The sequence below is a fragment of the Tympanuchus pallidicinctus genome, unplaced genomic scaffold, assembly GCF_026119805.1.
Source record: "Tympanuchus pallidicinctus isolate F22 unplaced genomic scaffold, pur_lepc_1.0 scaffold22, whole genome shotgun sequence".
Taxonomy (NCBI): Eukaryota; Metazoa; Chordata; class Aves; order Galliformes; family Phasianidae; genus Tympanuchus; species Tympanuchus pallidicinctus.
In genome coordinates, this window is record NW_026294739.1 from 42,359,250 (window position 1) to 42,373,962 (window position 14,713).

Here is a 14,713-nt window from a genome sequence, read left to right on the forward strand (position 1 = left end):
TTGGAAGGGACCCCCAGAGATCATCGAGTCCAACCCCCTGCCAAAGCAGTTCCCTACACCAGGTCGCACAAGTTGGTGTCTGGAACATCTCCAGAGAAGGAGACGCCACCACCTCCCTGGGCAGCCTGTTCCAGTGCTCCGTCACCTCACTGAAGAAGTTCTTGCACACATTCGTGCAGAACTTCCCATGCTGCAGTTTCTGGCTGTTCCCCCTCGTCCTGTCTGCACACACTGCTGAAGGCAGTCCGACCTGGCCGCTCTGCCTCCCACACCTCAGATATTTACCAGATCAGGTCCCCTCTCAGTCTTTTTTTCTCAAGGCTGAACAGACCCAGCTCACTCAGCCTTTCCTCATAGCAGAGATGCTCCAGGCCCTTCACCATCTTTGTGGCCCTCTGCTGGACTCTTTCCAAGAGGTCCTTGTCTTTTTGTACTGGGGAGCCCAGAACTGGACGCAGTGCTCCAGATGAGGCCTCACCAGGGCAGAGTAGTTTCTGCTTGTGACCATGGAAAAAAAGTCAGAAAACATATTTATATAAACCTCTCAGTAACAAAAATGAGCCGTGTGTCACTTCTCAACTTGTGTTTGATGTCTTCGATAGCTGTAACACAAGCTTTAATTCCTAGATTTTTTTTGCCCAGTCCTTTGCAAAATCATGCAAAGGAACATGCTTTCTTTCTAAAAGGAATTTTCAAATTAAAATATTTTATACAATATTTTACATATTATATTCTATATAATTCAGCAAAACCTCTACTATTAGTGCATGAAAATGCCTGATGCTTTAACTGTCTGCAAATATCAAGTACAGCTATTTTAGAAAATTAAAAATTGCACTTAAGCAGCTCTGCAAAGTAACAAGAACTTTCACTATCAGTTTTGAAAGGTTACCCTGAATTTCTTTCCTTTTCTGTCTTAAGGATTTCAATTTGAATTCAGGTATAAGTGTGATTACAAAAGAACCCATGTCTGAGGGTAGGCATGTGATCATGTGCTTCTGCTGAGGAGTGGTTTTGCTGCAATGCTCAGTACAAAGAATATCCTCAAGTTCATTGCTGAATCAAAACTTTACATGTCAGGTCAAGTGTTGGAGTCTGTCAGAGTGTCACATAGGTTTGACTATCAGATGAATGCTTGTAAAAAAAACCTTTGGCACTGTGTGATAGGACAGTATAAGAACAACCTACGAGAACATGTTCCTCCATCTTTGTAGACCCCTTACTTTTCAGTTTCATGTCTCTCCAGGACATTGCGATTCTCTCCAGTAGCTTCTACTGAAAATTTGCATATTTTTTCCCTATGTGAGTATTTATTTCCTAACACACCTGTGGATAAGTAAATCGAGCAGTCTATTGGAGCAAATTGGTTCAACTTAGTGTTAAAACTATTTGCATGCTGCATTTATTCCAGAGGCATGTTTGTCCCACTGGTTCTGATCTTATCTTTACTCTGTACCAAGAAATGACTCCCATGAACTTTAGTAGGTCATCCTGTTAAACATCTATCCACTCTCTCCCACTCTTCCTAACCATCTAGAAATAATAATTAACTGATTGTGCTGGGAAGTGGGTGGTGACTTCACGATCCAACTCTTGCTATGTATTTCAGATGACTTATACATTGCTAGGGGTTTTTTCCACTACGGAAGTCCCTACTCAGACTTACCAAAAGATTTTTCACTGTTCTTCATTTCTTTGGCGAAGAAGCAATATACATTTTTAAATTTGCAAAAGCAGGCTTTGTGCCCCTGTGCGTGGGTGTGACTCCATCAAAAGCAGCACGCCATGAAGCAGAGAGCTCACATCTATGACTGTTGGGAAATGGAACAACTGAGTCAGGCAGAACTCTGTGCCAAACCTCTTCTGCTTTATAGCAACTCCAATCCTTTAAAGATTCTGCCAAAGTCTTTGGAAGTCTGCTGCTCAATAACATACTTTGGGAATAGTATTGATATATTCAGCGGAGTAGAGAAGGTATTTGAAGCAGCTTGCAACTGTGAGAAAGTGCCTAGCACAGGGCAACAGGTTCACTGGTTGCAGCTGGCAGAAACAGAAAAAGAGCCTTAAGGGAGGTAAAGCCAACTCCTGTTGGTCAGATGCAGCAGCTCTTTGGAGGAAACTTGCTGGCTTCAGCTGCAACCAGCTTCAGCTGGCGGCGGGATGTGTCACCTCACACATCCTAGCCTGCTGGGCATTGCTTGTAAGGAACCTCTTTAAAAGGCTGGGAATACAGATCACAGTGTGTTGCACTGACTCTTGGGAAGCCAGCAGGTTCCCCACATCCATTTGACTTAAAAACAAAACCTAGCGGCTTTGTTTATTTAAACGCCTCAAAAATGTGGTTTTGAAAGAGGCTCAAAAGCCACATGAAGACTAACATGTTAAAACAGGCCTGAAATTCAGGTTTAAGAGTTTCATTATAACCAAGGCTCCTATTAGGTATCCAGAAGGAGGCAGTTCTTTCTGGCTGAGTAGCTGAGTATCAGTGAGGGATGGAAGGAAGTTCTGCAGCCATGGTACCAAGAGATTGCTGCCAGGATTGCACACAGCCATACCCAGCTAGTCCCTTGCCTTCACAAGTACATTTGTCATGAAAACTAGGTTGTTTTTCCTCTTCATTTAACTTCATTTAGAGTTGAGCAAGGCAGTTGTCAGGGGATAAATCAAACATTTTTTCAGCTTGTAAATACAGATCATACATGTTAATTACCCAGCTCAATCTCCTCATCTGAAACACCAAGGAGAATGAGGTTGTTGGTGGGAGAAGCTGCCTGCCAGCATTCCTGAAAACTTACTTTTGGAGCATCTGTTTTGTTTTTAAGGGAGGTCTGGACCAAACTATGTTGCATTAAATGGAAAGGCTATGAAGCAAAGGTAAGTCCCAATTAATTTCAAGATCATTTAGAACGGTCTTCCTGTATAATTATTTTATTTTGATGCTTGTAATATAGGAAAAGACACCAAGAAAGTAATCTAAAGGGCTTTGGAAGAAACCTGGCAAAGAGTATGTCAATCAAACTAGGATCACATCACTCCCTTTCTAGTAGGCCTTTATATTTCCTAGAATACATTTGCTGTAAGGGTGAAAAAATACAATTAATGCTAAATTATAAGTGAGTATGTAATTTTTTTCTAGGGCTCTGAGCTGGTCCAATCTCCTTGCATTCTACTTCTAACAAGGGAGAGCCCAGAAGCTTGTCCTCCAATTCATGTCTGTAAATAAAACAATTAACATCAATTTCCAAGAGAAGAAGGATAGCCTGTGGCTTCTGCGGGCTGCACATCTTGCTCCATTTCTTTGGGATGTGTTTGTTTTGGGGCCAATCGCTACACCAAAGGCATTACTTAGAGATGCCTTTGAAAGGCATCTACTTAGAGAACTGAAAGGAGATGTGAGGCTACTCAAACAGCGATTACCCAATCCTATGTGACGCAATTGATTTATGAGTATTAGATGTTTGTGCAAAACACTGAGTTAACAGTTGTAAACAGATTCTAGAAACCATAACCTGCCTGTAGTTGTATTTGTTGCAGCTTCCTTTCTCCCTGATACCTGCAGGGCTGGCAACCCCTGAAGTTCCAGGAGACAGATAAGTCCATGTTAACCTTTCAGCTCTGGGGCTTTAGATCGCTCTCATTCATGCTGACAAAGCCAGCATGCTGCCCTTACCCACAGTGACAAGGCTGTGTTGCTTGTTGCACTTCCTCCTCCCTGTCTCTTCTTATCAGTCCACCAGCAAGTTCATTTACCTTTACCCATATTCTAACTATGCCATTCAGAGCGTTTTATTAGACCTCAAAATACCAAGCAGTGTCTGAAGAATCCTTTTCCTGCTATAAGCCAGCTTTTAACTTCATGTCACACACAGTGATCAAACAGGGAGTGTGCAGATGGAACTCTCATTGTCATGGGTAAATGACAACCAGCTATTTCCGACAATTCACTTTTCAAAACTTGTTCAAGATGACTCTCATATGAAGCTCAGCTGCAAGAAGTACAGAACTCAGACAATAGCACCCACAGGCTCACAGCAAGTTCAGTAGTAAACAATGAGTTCCAAAAAGGATTAAAAGAAGCTTTCACTCTTGTCATGGATGAACTCAGTGGCATACTTTGTTTATAGCTCCCTGGATGTTCTCTATTCACTGTCCAACAGTCCCAAAAGCACTGTGTTTGGCAAACGGTGACAATACCACAATCGCCTTGTAGTGGCAGACAGAGCTTTGATTCGGTCATGCTGTGCCTCTCAGAGCACTTTTCAGCCATGCCTAGATATCAGAAGTGTTAATATAAACGTAGGATTTGATTTTTAAAAGCAGTGGGTAGAAAGATTTAGAAGTTTTGCACCTTAACACAATCATTCATCGAATAAAATTTTCGTTTCCCAATCTTTCTGTTGAAAGCGGAAAGATAACGGTGGAATAACAGAACACAGCTATCTGAAACCAAGCTCGTTTGTTAACAGCAGCATGACCTGAGGGATGAAAAGCAGCTCAGATATTTGGATTATCTCCAGACTTCAGTGACTTTTGGTTACTCACTTGAGCTCTCTGAACCTCTCTGATTGTAGTTACATTGCATGGGCATGGAATATTTTTCAAAGCATGTTTGTACAGTGTTGAGAAGAATCAGATTGCAATCCCTTTTAGAGCTTCAAAAGCTAATATAAACAGTTCAAACAAATCATTTCTAAAGACCTGTAATGATTAACATCTGACTTTTCATCACGTAATTAGAGGCCTTCTTTTCCAAATACATAAGTATACTTCTCATGATTTTGGATGGCTAATCCAAAAATCCCAGCACTTGATATATTAACGTCAGAATATAAACTGAACATATTCCAGTGTTACAGTATTACATTTCCACAGTTTCCTGAGGGCTTTCAAAGCTACATACAGTTACATTTGTATTGAATCAACACGATTTGTTACTTTACATTAAAAATACCACCTAATCTTTCTGCGGGCGTTTCATGGTCATCTCTAAACCAAGCACAGCTCTTGTGAACTCAAGCTGACACACTCAGAAAACTCCTGGCCACACATCTGTATGAAGTGGCCCACAGTCATACCTCCTGCAGCTTCACAGCAGGACTGACCCACCAAATTTAGATGGAGATGTCCAAGGAAAACAGCTTAACAAGCATTAAGGTGAAGAAGGACTGTCTGACTGAGAGCATGCAATGTGACTGCCATCAGAGGGACTGCTCCTGAGATACAGGGCTCCGCTCTGATTCGGGTCTGAATACACTGAAAAGCATCTCAGGCATACATTATGTGTGATGTAGTATGCTTTCTGCAATACAGAGCAGATTGCATCAGGATGCTGAAGTGCCATCTTGAGGAAGGTCAGTTACTGAGCAACACCAGCAGCTGAACAAGTTCATATTGAGGTGGCTCTGTACATGTAAGAAGTACTTTCCACGTGCAAGGCACTAAATAGACTTTGCTTCTGAAATAATATACTATTATATATATATACTAGATATATATATTATCATATATATATATAGTATACAGCTATTATATAGCTGTAAGTAACAATGATGGAATTAATCCTCTGCCAGCACTCCCCCCATCACCACATTCACAAGAGAACAGGTTTTGGTTCTCTCACTACTAGACATTATATCAACTCCATATTACATAGCATAAGCCCAGAGGAGCTAGGATAAAACCTGCCTAATGAAATTCCAAGTTGCTCTTTTTGCAATATACTTTTTACAGTATCCAAACACATGTCATTGTGGTGAACTGCTTTGTCATTTGGGTCAGAAGCTTTCATTTAGTTACTCTGTAGAACTGAGATCCTCAAGTGCACATACTTCTTCCCATATTTGAAGTGCTAATCCACGTTGTGAGTTAAAGAACTTTCCTTGTGGGAGGTAACAAAACACAACAGAACTCCAACAGACTCGTGGTGCGCAGCACACCGTGCTGCCAACACTGGCTGCAGCAGTTCCTGCAGAAGGTAGATAGGAAGGCACACTATTATTGCACAGCTAACAAATACCTGCATGCACTGTGTAACAGGGACATCATCTGAGCTTAGACTTTCATATATTTAATGAGACGTGCTTTAAGATAAGGGGAAAACCCCTAACTACTCCTCTCTCAAGAACACACAATTAAAAGCTACACACTGCAAAGAAGATTAGAAAGTTCCAGAAAAAAAAAAAAAAAGTTTTTTTCCCATTTTACTTACCTCATTTCCTTTTCCCTACTACAGGACAGAGCTTACAGAAACCTTACAACATTCCAGTTCAACCTATAAACTGTCCATTTAGCACAGTGCCTATCAGCACTGTTTACGCATAATGATAAAGCATAATGTTCTGATTTCCAGATATATAAACCACAAGTTTATAACTGATTCATTTACTATTGATCCTATGGCAATATATCAAAAAGATCCATGTGTGTTTTACATTATAGCACTTCTGGATTAGGTCTGTCTTTCTCTTCTAAACCACTAGAAATACTATGCCTTTTAAAAGCATAAGAACAAAGACCCAACCAGGAGACTTAATCACAAAGCTCTAATTTCAGAGGTTATGCCCTTGCTGACATTATGTACCCATACATTTGCACCCTATTTAGTATAACTGACTGTTATTTTACACAAATGCTGTTCCCTGATGCTTTACTTCAGCTCTTACAAGTTCCCACTTTGGCAGCTCCACAGAAAAGGATTATGCATGCAAGATGCCTGCTATTAGCCAGAGAGCTGAAGCGAGTATGCAAAGAGAAACACACAGGAGAAGTATACAAAAAACTAATTCAAGAAATATCCAGACTATTTGTTTTAATTAATGCTTATATTTAAAAATCAAGTCAACATTGCATTTAAAGTAAAAAAAAGTCATGAAAGGGAACATAAATTTCTTGCTTGTTCAGCGAATTAAATCTCATCACGCAGGTTTAGACTTTGAACAACCTTAAAACCTCAACACAAAGACCATTAACATATGCTGCTTTCCACTGTTTAACCCACAAAGCCATGATGCAATTGAGGACAGAGCTCTCACATAGTGGCTGGATGACACAAACTGTAAGCAGCATGAACAGGTCAGTTGTTCTGTTCCTTTTCCTACCACTCATTGCTCATCCTACCCACTCTGCCCTCAGTTGCATCAACATACTGTGAGGACAATCAATTAGAATTAGGATCATAACCCTTGTGATAAAGAAAAAATGATTTTAAACACCAGAAAAACAGACATCCTCCCCAAGTCAGTTTTCCTTGCCTGCAATTCACTTTGCCTTTTGGCTCCAATGACAGTATTGGAGTCATCATAATATGAACTAGGTTCTTACATTACTTTTTATCTCATGACTTACGTTTTATCACTTCCTAGCTGATTAAGAATGATAGAAGATGAAGGCAGTTCATGAAACTCAATAGCCCTGTCGATACAATGACCTTGAATATTGGTCTGAAAACTCCTATGACTAGACCCATTTTACAGGCACCACAGCTTAGAGCCGGTAACACGGCAGGTCCATGGCCAGGAATTCAACACACAGGTCAGCTCCAGTGAGGATAACCAAGGCCAGGTGCAGACCAGGCACTACTAAACAGGCCCACAGCAGCAAGGTCATGATGGGCAGCAAGACCCAACACCTGGCACACAAATCAGCATCATTCACAGCTCTGCTGGGGGAGCAGAGCTCCAGCAGTGGGATTATATGAGCTCCTGAGCCCATGGGCAGCAGTGTGTGGGATAGAGAGTTCATGTGAGGCTGCTTAGGCCATCTGAGCCTGCCCTCAGGTTGCAAAAATGATCTCTATTAAATTTGGGATACAAAGAACTACATCTTGTCAGTAAGCCTACATGAATGCTGAAACTCATTTTTCCGTATCAATAATAAGCATCTTCAGGAAAACGAGCCTAACTTTCCTCATATTTTGGCTTCCTATTGGATAAATAAGCAATTTTCATCTCCATGGATATTAATCTGAATTGCTTATAAGCACTGCTGTTCACCCTAGGCTTGTAATAATTATTACGTATTTTGTACACATGCACTCATACGTTCTACACACGAAATGACTAACATCTTAACTTAGGCTCTCCGGCTCTTATTGAAGAGCCAATGAAATCAGCAGAAGTCTTTTCACTCAGTTTAATAGTCTGTTCTCATACCTCTGTATACTAAATGAAGCTAAAAGGAGAAAATGGAAGAAGCCTAAGAATAGCAGGATATTAAAGGGATTACTGCAATAGGGAATAAAGCAGATTTCCACAACAACTTCTGATTTTTAGCATTTTATTTAGCCAAACCAGATGGAACTGCCTTCAAAACAGCTCTGAATCTCATGGAAAAAACTGACTATGACAGTAAGCACAAATATCAGTTTACCCCATGTTCATCTCATGTCACTTAGAGCCAGTTTTCTTTTGCGTGGAATAGAATCATAGAATCATTAAGGTTGGAGAAACAACTAGGATCCCCACATCCAACCGCAGCCCACTCCCACCCTGCCCACTGCCCATGTCCCTCAGTGCCACGTCTCCATGGGTCTCAAACACCTCCTGGGTCACATTTGCTGTGAACAGGTTAGCATTCACTACTTCACCACATCACACTCCCAGTAGGAAAGCAGAGTACTAGCCTCTTACTGCAGAGCATTTTACCTTTCTCTGGGCAAGAGGGGCCTGAATTTAGTTGTGTAGCTTCCTGTAATAAAACACATAAAATAAGGTTCCCATGAGTTTCTCACTGATGTGTCCTCCAAGCAAAGCAGTTCCAGAGAGCACATGACCAGACTACCAAACACTCACATCTCTATTATTCTCAAAGGAGAGAAAATGCCTCAAGTCTCATGTGAGGGTGAGCTTCTCCCTACCCCTTGGGCCCTTTGCACCCTTTCTGTCACCATGAATTCCTCTGGCTCCATCATCCCACTCGCACCTTCAATAGTCCCTCTTCTTCCAGTGACAATAAATAGGGAATGAAAAATAGTAGTAGTAGCAGTAGTTACGTTCAGGGAGATGCTACCTGGATGCCATTGGAAGCAAACTGTGAGCAGCAGCTTGCACAGCTTGGAGTCTCAGAGCAAAGTTTCCTTACAGACATTGACACTGAGGCCCATTCCAAAATGTCCCTAATTAATGTATGTTTCTTCTGGTGCTTCTCTGTCGAATTAAACTGTCCTTTGCTCTTTTGAGCCTTTGTAAAGATCTGTAAATCTGTCTCCAAATGACAACTTTGACTATTGGTAGAGACAGATGGTGTAACACAGCTTCGTAGCTCTCTGCTCTCAGCTGTGCAATGTATTCTCAAGGTGAACGCCCCTCCAACTCCACCAGAACATCCTCAGGAGATCTGCCTATCTCTGAAAAGGAGATGGAAGACCATAAGAAAGTGCACACTCCCAGAGAGCCCAAAGACTATATTAATTTGTCTTTCTCAGCTGGTAGAAAATGTTCATTAATCAAGATGTATATATTTGCTTCATCTCATTGGAGAGAAAAGAGATGTTTCAAGCTGTGGTGGTGAGACCTCACCTGGAGCACATCCAGATGTGGAGGCAGCCTGAGAATGGCTGTGTCTGTTCCAGCTTCCAATGAGCTTAAGTGACTTTTCTTCAAAGGGCAGCTTTAAAATGATCTCTGCCTTTTGTTCTGAGGAAAATCAGCAGCTGGCTTCTTAACCTCCTAGTCTACTGACTCGAGCACAGCATTTAGAAGATGCATTTGTATCTGTCAGTGATAGGCAAGATCATGGATTTTTGTTACAGAAGAATTCTTCCATTCATTCCAAAGAAGACAGTTCATTTAGTGATCACGCAAGGATTCTTGGAAACATAGTCATGTGAAAAAGCTGTTTTCCCACAGATTGCAAGCAAATAACTTCAACTGAAATTCCTGTCTCTGCTCAGATTGGTTCCTCTTTTTTTCTCTTAGCCAAACATTCGTTTATTTAGGAATTTTACTTATTGTCTAATAAATATTTACTGTACTGGAATCTAAAATATACCCAGATTAGTGTGCTGGTCTAAACAGTCAACATCCTCATTGTTTTCAAGGGCCAATGTCCAAATACAAGTACTGCAGAATTGCACTGAAGACATAGTGACAACGTAATTATGTGGAAGTAGTGAAAGAGGAGAAAAAATTTTCTGCAGAAATTTAGAGAATGAAAAAGGTAATTTAAGTCTGTCTTCCCAAGCCAGTGTTAGATAACTGGAGGCAGGAGGGTGGGAGGAAGGAAGGAAAAAAAAAATGTAGTTTTCTTGTTCCAAGTTATTCCAAAACTACATACCCTTGGAGCAGTCTGAGTAACAAATCCCCTTTGTGCAAAATTTTTCTGGCACCCTGGTCCAGATCTGCTTCTACTCCCCCAGCTATGACTGACAGCCCTCTCATGACTTACATTCTTCTAAGTCCCTCACATTGCTAAACATCTGACTCCCATTTACAAAAGCAAAATCTCATCTGTGCAAGTGACTTGTGACTCTACCACTGCCCTGTGCAGCCCATTCCAGTGCCTTCTGGAGAAGAAATTGTTCTCAATACCCAACCTGAACCCTGATGCAACCTGAGGCCATTCCCTCTAATCTTACTGCTAGTTCTAGCTCAGGGCACGGATTTAGCATGTTAAATACACTTTTGAGCTTAACTGCAATGACAGTATAGACTTTTTCCACCTGATATGATATGCACAGGATACCAAAAAGATTTAAGTATATGTTGTTTTCAAAGCAAAACACCACCAATCCTCAGCGGGAATAAAAAGGTCAATTCTGTGGTAAATTCTGTGCTAAATAACATCACTGAGTTGCATAGTCACAGTATAATTACTGCGTGTTGAAAATATCATGACGTATCCAGCTTCACTCCAAGATCTCCGCACCACAATTTCTTATGGTTTCTGTAAGTTGCCCTCAGATCCTGTTCAAAATCTATCCAGAAACCAGAAAAGGAATCAAACAGTGATTCATTCCCAACTCCAAAACCAACCCACACACTGTTTCTAGGTGATTAATATACAGAAAATAACGCTAACCGTGGAAGAGAAACTGAACTCTGTGATCCACAAAGATTGGAAGAATTGAGATTGTTCATTCCAGAAAGGAAGACACTTAGGCAGGACAGTGAATTTAAAAACATAAAAGGCTGCTGCAGAGCTCTGCACAGGATGCCGTGCTGTAACATCACCGCAGAGCTGTAAGCAGGGCGCTTGGGAAAACTTTCACAGCAGAGTGAACCCATGTAATGGATGGCCTGGAACAAACTGCCTTAGAAGGCTTTGGAGACCCTGCCATGGGATTTCTGAAAACAGGATGTACTCAGAAACACTCAGATTTACTGATCAGTTTTCCTGTATCTACTGTCTGTCTGTACCTACTGATGTGTCCTGGACCATGGGGATGGATCAACTTTCAAACTATTGCTCTAAAACCTACTTCAGGGGCCTGGGAGGAGAATGTGGTGCCAAGATCAAGTAACGAGGATCAGATATGTTCTACCGATTCTGCTCTGACTGTATTGCTACTTTTAAAAGCAAACTTGCTTCTCTGAATTTCTCAGACTAGCAGTTGAGGTGCCGTCCTTTACCTTGGTGACACTGGCATCAATAGCGCAGTCCCTTTAGACCACAACTATTCTGCCCAGTCTCTCAACTGAACACAATTGAACACAATACTAAATTGCCCACAAGTATGCTTTAGCCTGGCTCTCATCTGGATAGAAGACCAAAGTAAAGACAGAGACTTGTTATTCCTCATCAAATGATGGTAGATAATTCTGTATATGAATCAAAGCAAAAAAACGCGGCAGTAAATAGAGACATTTGGGCTTCCAACATACAGAAATCCAGAGAAAGGCTTTGGAAGAGCTTCTAAAGAGGCACCAAGGGGAATTAGCAGGAGAATGGACAACTGGAGCAGGAGGTTTCAAAACAGTGTGTCAGCATAGTTGGAAATCTTAAGGACGAAGTACCACTCTTGGCTTAGTGTTCATTGCAGACTTTGGCAAGGACAACTATTGACTGAGGAAATAGCTCACATTCTTTGCCTCACTTAAGCAGTAACTAAAACATTAAAACAATGCTTTATTAAAAATAAAAAAAAAGCACTGATCTTCTTTTACAGCTCAAGTTATTCCTACATGCAACGTTTCTGTGTAAAGCATCCAAAAAGCACATAAACCACTTGGATGCTTCCCAAAATCTCATCTCCCCATAGGTCTGCTTTGTCAGTGCAGCAGACAGCTGAACACTTAATCTGCTCCAGACTCTCCTGGCTGACAGAAACCATGATCGCAGCACATATCTGATGTAACGTACTTGAAAACACTGTCAGGTTTTTGCAGTTTTTTCCATTCTTGACTAAACCTCACTCCATTAGCACTGCTCTCCAGCCTGTGCCGTTAGAGGTTTGCTTTGTAACTGAGAGACAGTTACATAAAGCATTCCACAACTCTCTTCTTATAGCATCAGATGGGAGTTTATCTAAGGTGCTTAGTTTCTTAAATAATTAGGAATAGAATAGACTACAATGGAACAGCATAAAGGACTTTTAACGCCAGCGACCAATGCCAAAACCCCTCTAGAATATAAGGAGTGCTTGTGTTTTCACGGGACAGCTTGGTTTTATTTATTAACTCTAGGATTTTTTTCCTCAAGCCAACACTGATGTGTGATGATAATATGCAAAAAATCTACAAGCTAAAATCTTTCCAGGAAAGAGTTGTACAAGCTTCATGTATAAAGTTATTATTGATAGAATTAATCGTCAGTCCTGTTTAAAAATGTTCAGCTGGCACTGAATTCAGCAGGATCTGGAATGATGAGAGATTTACTCCCAGTATCCATTGCAAAACTGTTTTGAAATCCTTTTCACGTTTTCTAAGAATAAAAGAGGGTACCAAACCTCTTCTATTTGCACCCATGTTCTGCTTTTGTTTTTTTTCAGGTCGCTGGAGTCTTGCATTGCTCCCTACCCTGCTCTCTTTCCTAGGTCTACGTATCTTGACTGACCTCAATGCAAAATCAGAATCACCCTGTTCTTTTTCACTGCTTACCCCTTTATCATTGTTCTTACATGATTATGCCTGGGAACACAGAGATCTGGTTCTGTGCTTTTATTATTGTTCCTTCTAATGGATAAAGGTCATTTATTGCACTTTTCTATAGAGGAAGATCACCACATTTCTAAAACCAGGACTAAACTGATTAATAACTCTGATAATACTCCAAAATTACCAAAGCACAAAGGAGTCACTCTTTTTTTAAAAGGATGGAATAAAAATACTCATTTACAGACTTGAATCTGAAGTTACTAATAAATCTATTTAAATAAGGAAAAGAAAAAAAAAAAAAAAAAAAAAAAAGGAGTCCAGACAGAATGCCTCATTTCTTCATTGTTCACCAGTCTGCAATGGGTGAAATTATTCCTCATCTTAAAAAAAACGTCCTGGAAAACTTTCAGATGCCTCATGTTATTGCATCTGTATCACCACGTGACCCCACATCTTGGACTTCTTCTGTGTCACCTCACTTCAGAATGGTGCTGAAGTGCTGCAGAGCTCTGTAAGGTGCCTGATGCTGTCGAATGGGTAAGCACCCTGAAAAGGTGTAACATAGAGGGAGCAACTGGGTGGCAAATTCACAGCATCTCTGTTTACAGGTTTGAGGATTTGCAGCTTGGAACTGGGAGCTGAAGTGCCCTGTTTCCAATGAAACACACAAACATGGGCTGACTTCTCTGTAAAATCAGTTCTGGTCAACTCTGGGTGTTAAGAGTGAAAGACAATGTGAAAAAGCTCCATGAAACTCATATCTCTGTACGTTTCAGTGACACTGTCGAGACCAATTTTTTTGCAGGGTTCTGCAGCTGCTTGGAGTACAATGTGTGTGTGTATATATACAGTTCATCAGCTGCTTTTTCTCCACTTACAAGAAACAAAAAAAAAAATCAGGAAAATGTTTACTTGCTTGAAATCCCACTAATTCTTGTGAATGAGAAATTGTTTTGTTGAGACCTACCAAGCACTGGGCAACATTTATCCCAATAATGACAGCGAGCTCTGCTGCACAGCTAATGGTGTTTTGTGTTCTGCTAAGTTAAACTTGCTGTTAATATTCTTGCAGTATACTCAAAGCAAATCTCTCAAACGTAAGTACGTTTGCTTTAGGATGAGAGCACTCCCCCTTATACTAACAGAGGGGTTTCCAGGCACAGAAGTGTTTTCTGGTGCGAATATCTACAACTCGAACCACCTTCATAACAACACCGTGGGGGAAGCCGAGGCCACGCCGCCGCGTGATGTACCTGCAGTCACAGCGGGAGCAACGGCATAAGAGCGAAGGCTAGAGGAACGCGTGATTTTGCCCTCGAGGCCATGACTCCCGGCCCGGGGCCGACGAGCCGAACGCCCACCGGCAGCAAACGCCCGCACGGCTTCCTCCGCGCCATCCACGTGACAAGGGAAAAAACCGAGTCGCTTATTTTCGGCTCCTGGATGCACCTGACCATCTGCGAGCGCACGAGCCGTGCGCTTTTACTGCGCCTGGCAGCCGCTCGTTCTCCGCGCCAACTTGTAAAAACGTCCTCCTTCCCCCTTCTTCCCACCTTTGACTCGCCTCTCTCCGCGGGGACCGGCGCCGCACACCCCAGCTCTCGGGTCGCCGCCGCACGGCGCAGGAGCGCAGCTCCGCGGTCCCGCGCTGCCGCCGCGCGGTGGAGCAGCGCCGCCGAGCT

The 14,713-nt window shown here is 41.7% G+C and overlaps 1 long non-coding RNA gene across 1 annotated transcript; it reads right to left on the reverse strand.

The window, feature by feature from the left end:
- Positions 1-290: 290 nt before the first annotated feature.
- Positions 291-9,745, reverse strand: LOC128082512 (uncharacterized). The gene is made up of 3 exons (XR_008207701.1): positions 9,516-9,745; positions 8,643-8,685; positions 291-494 (listed from the first exon to the last, which is right to left on the reverse strand). It is a non-coding gene; the product is annotated as an uncharacterized LOC128082512 (long non-coding RNA).
- Positions 9,746-14,713: the final 4,968 nt, after the last annotated feature.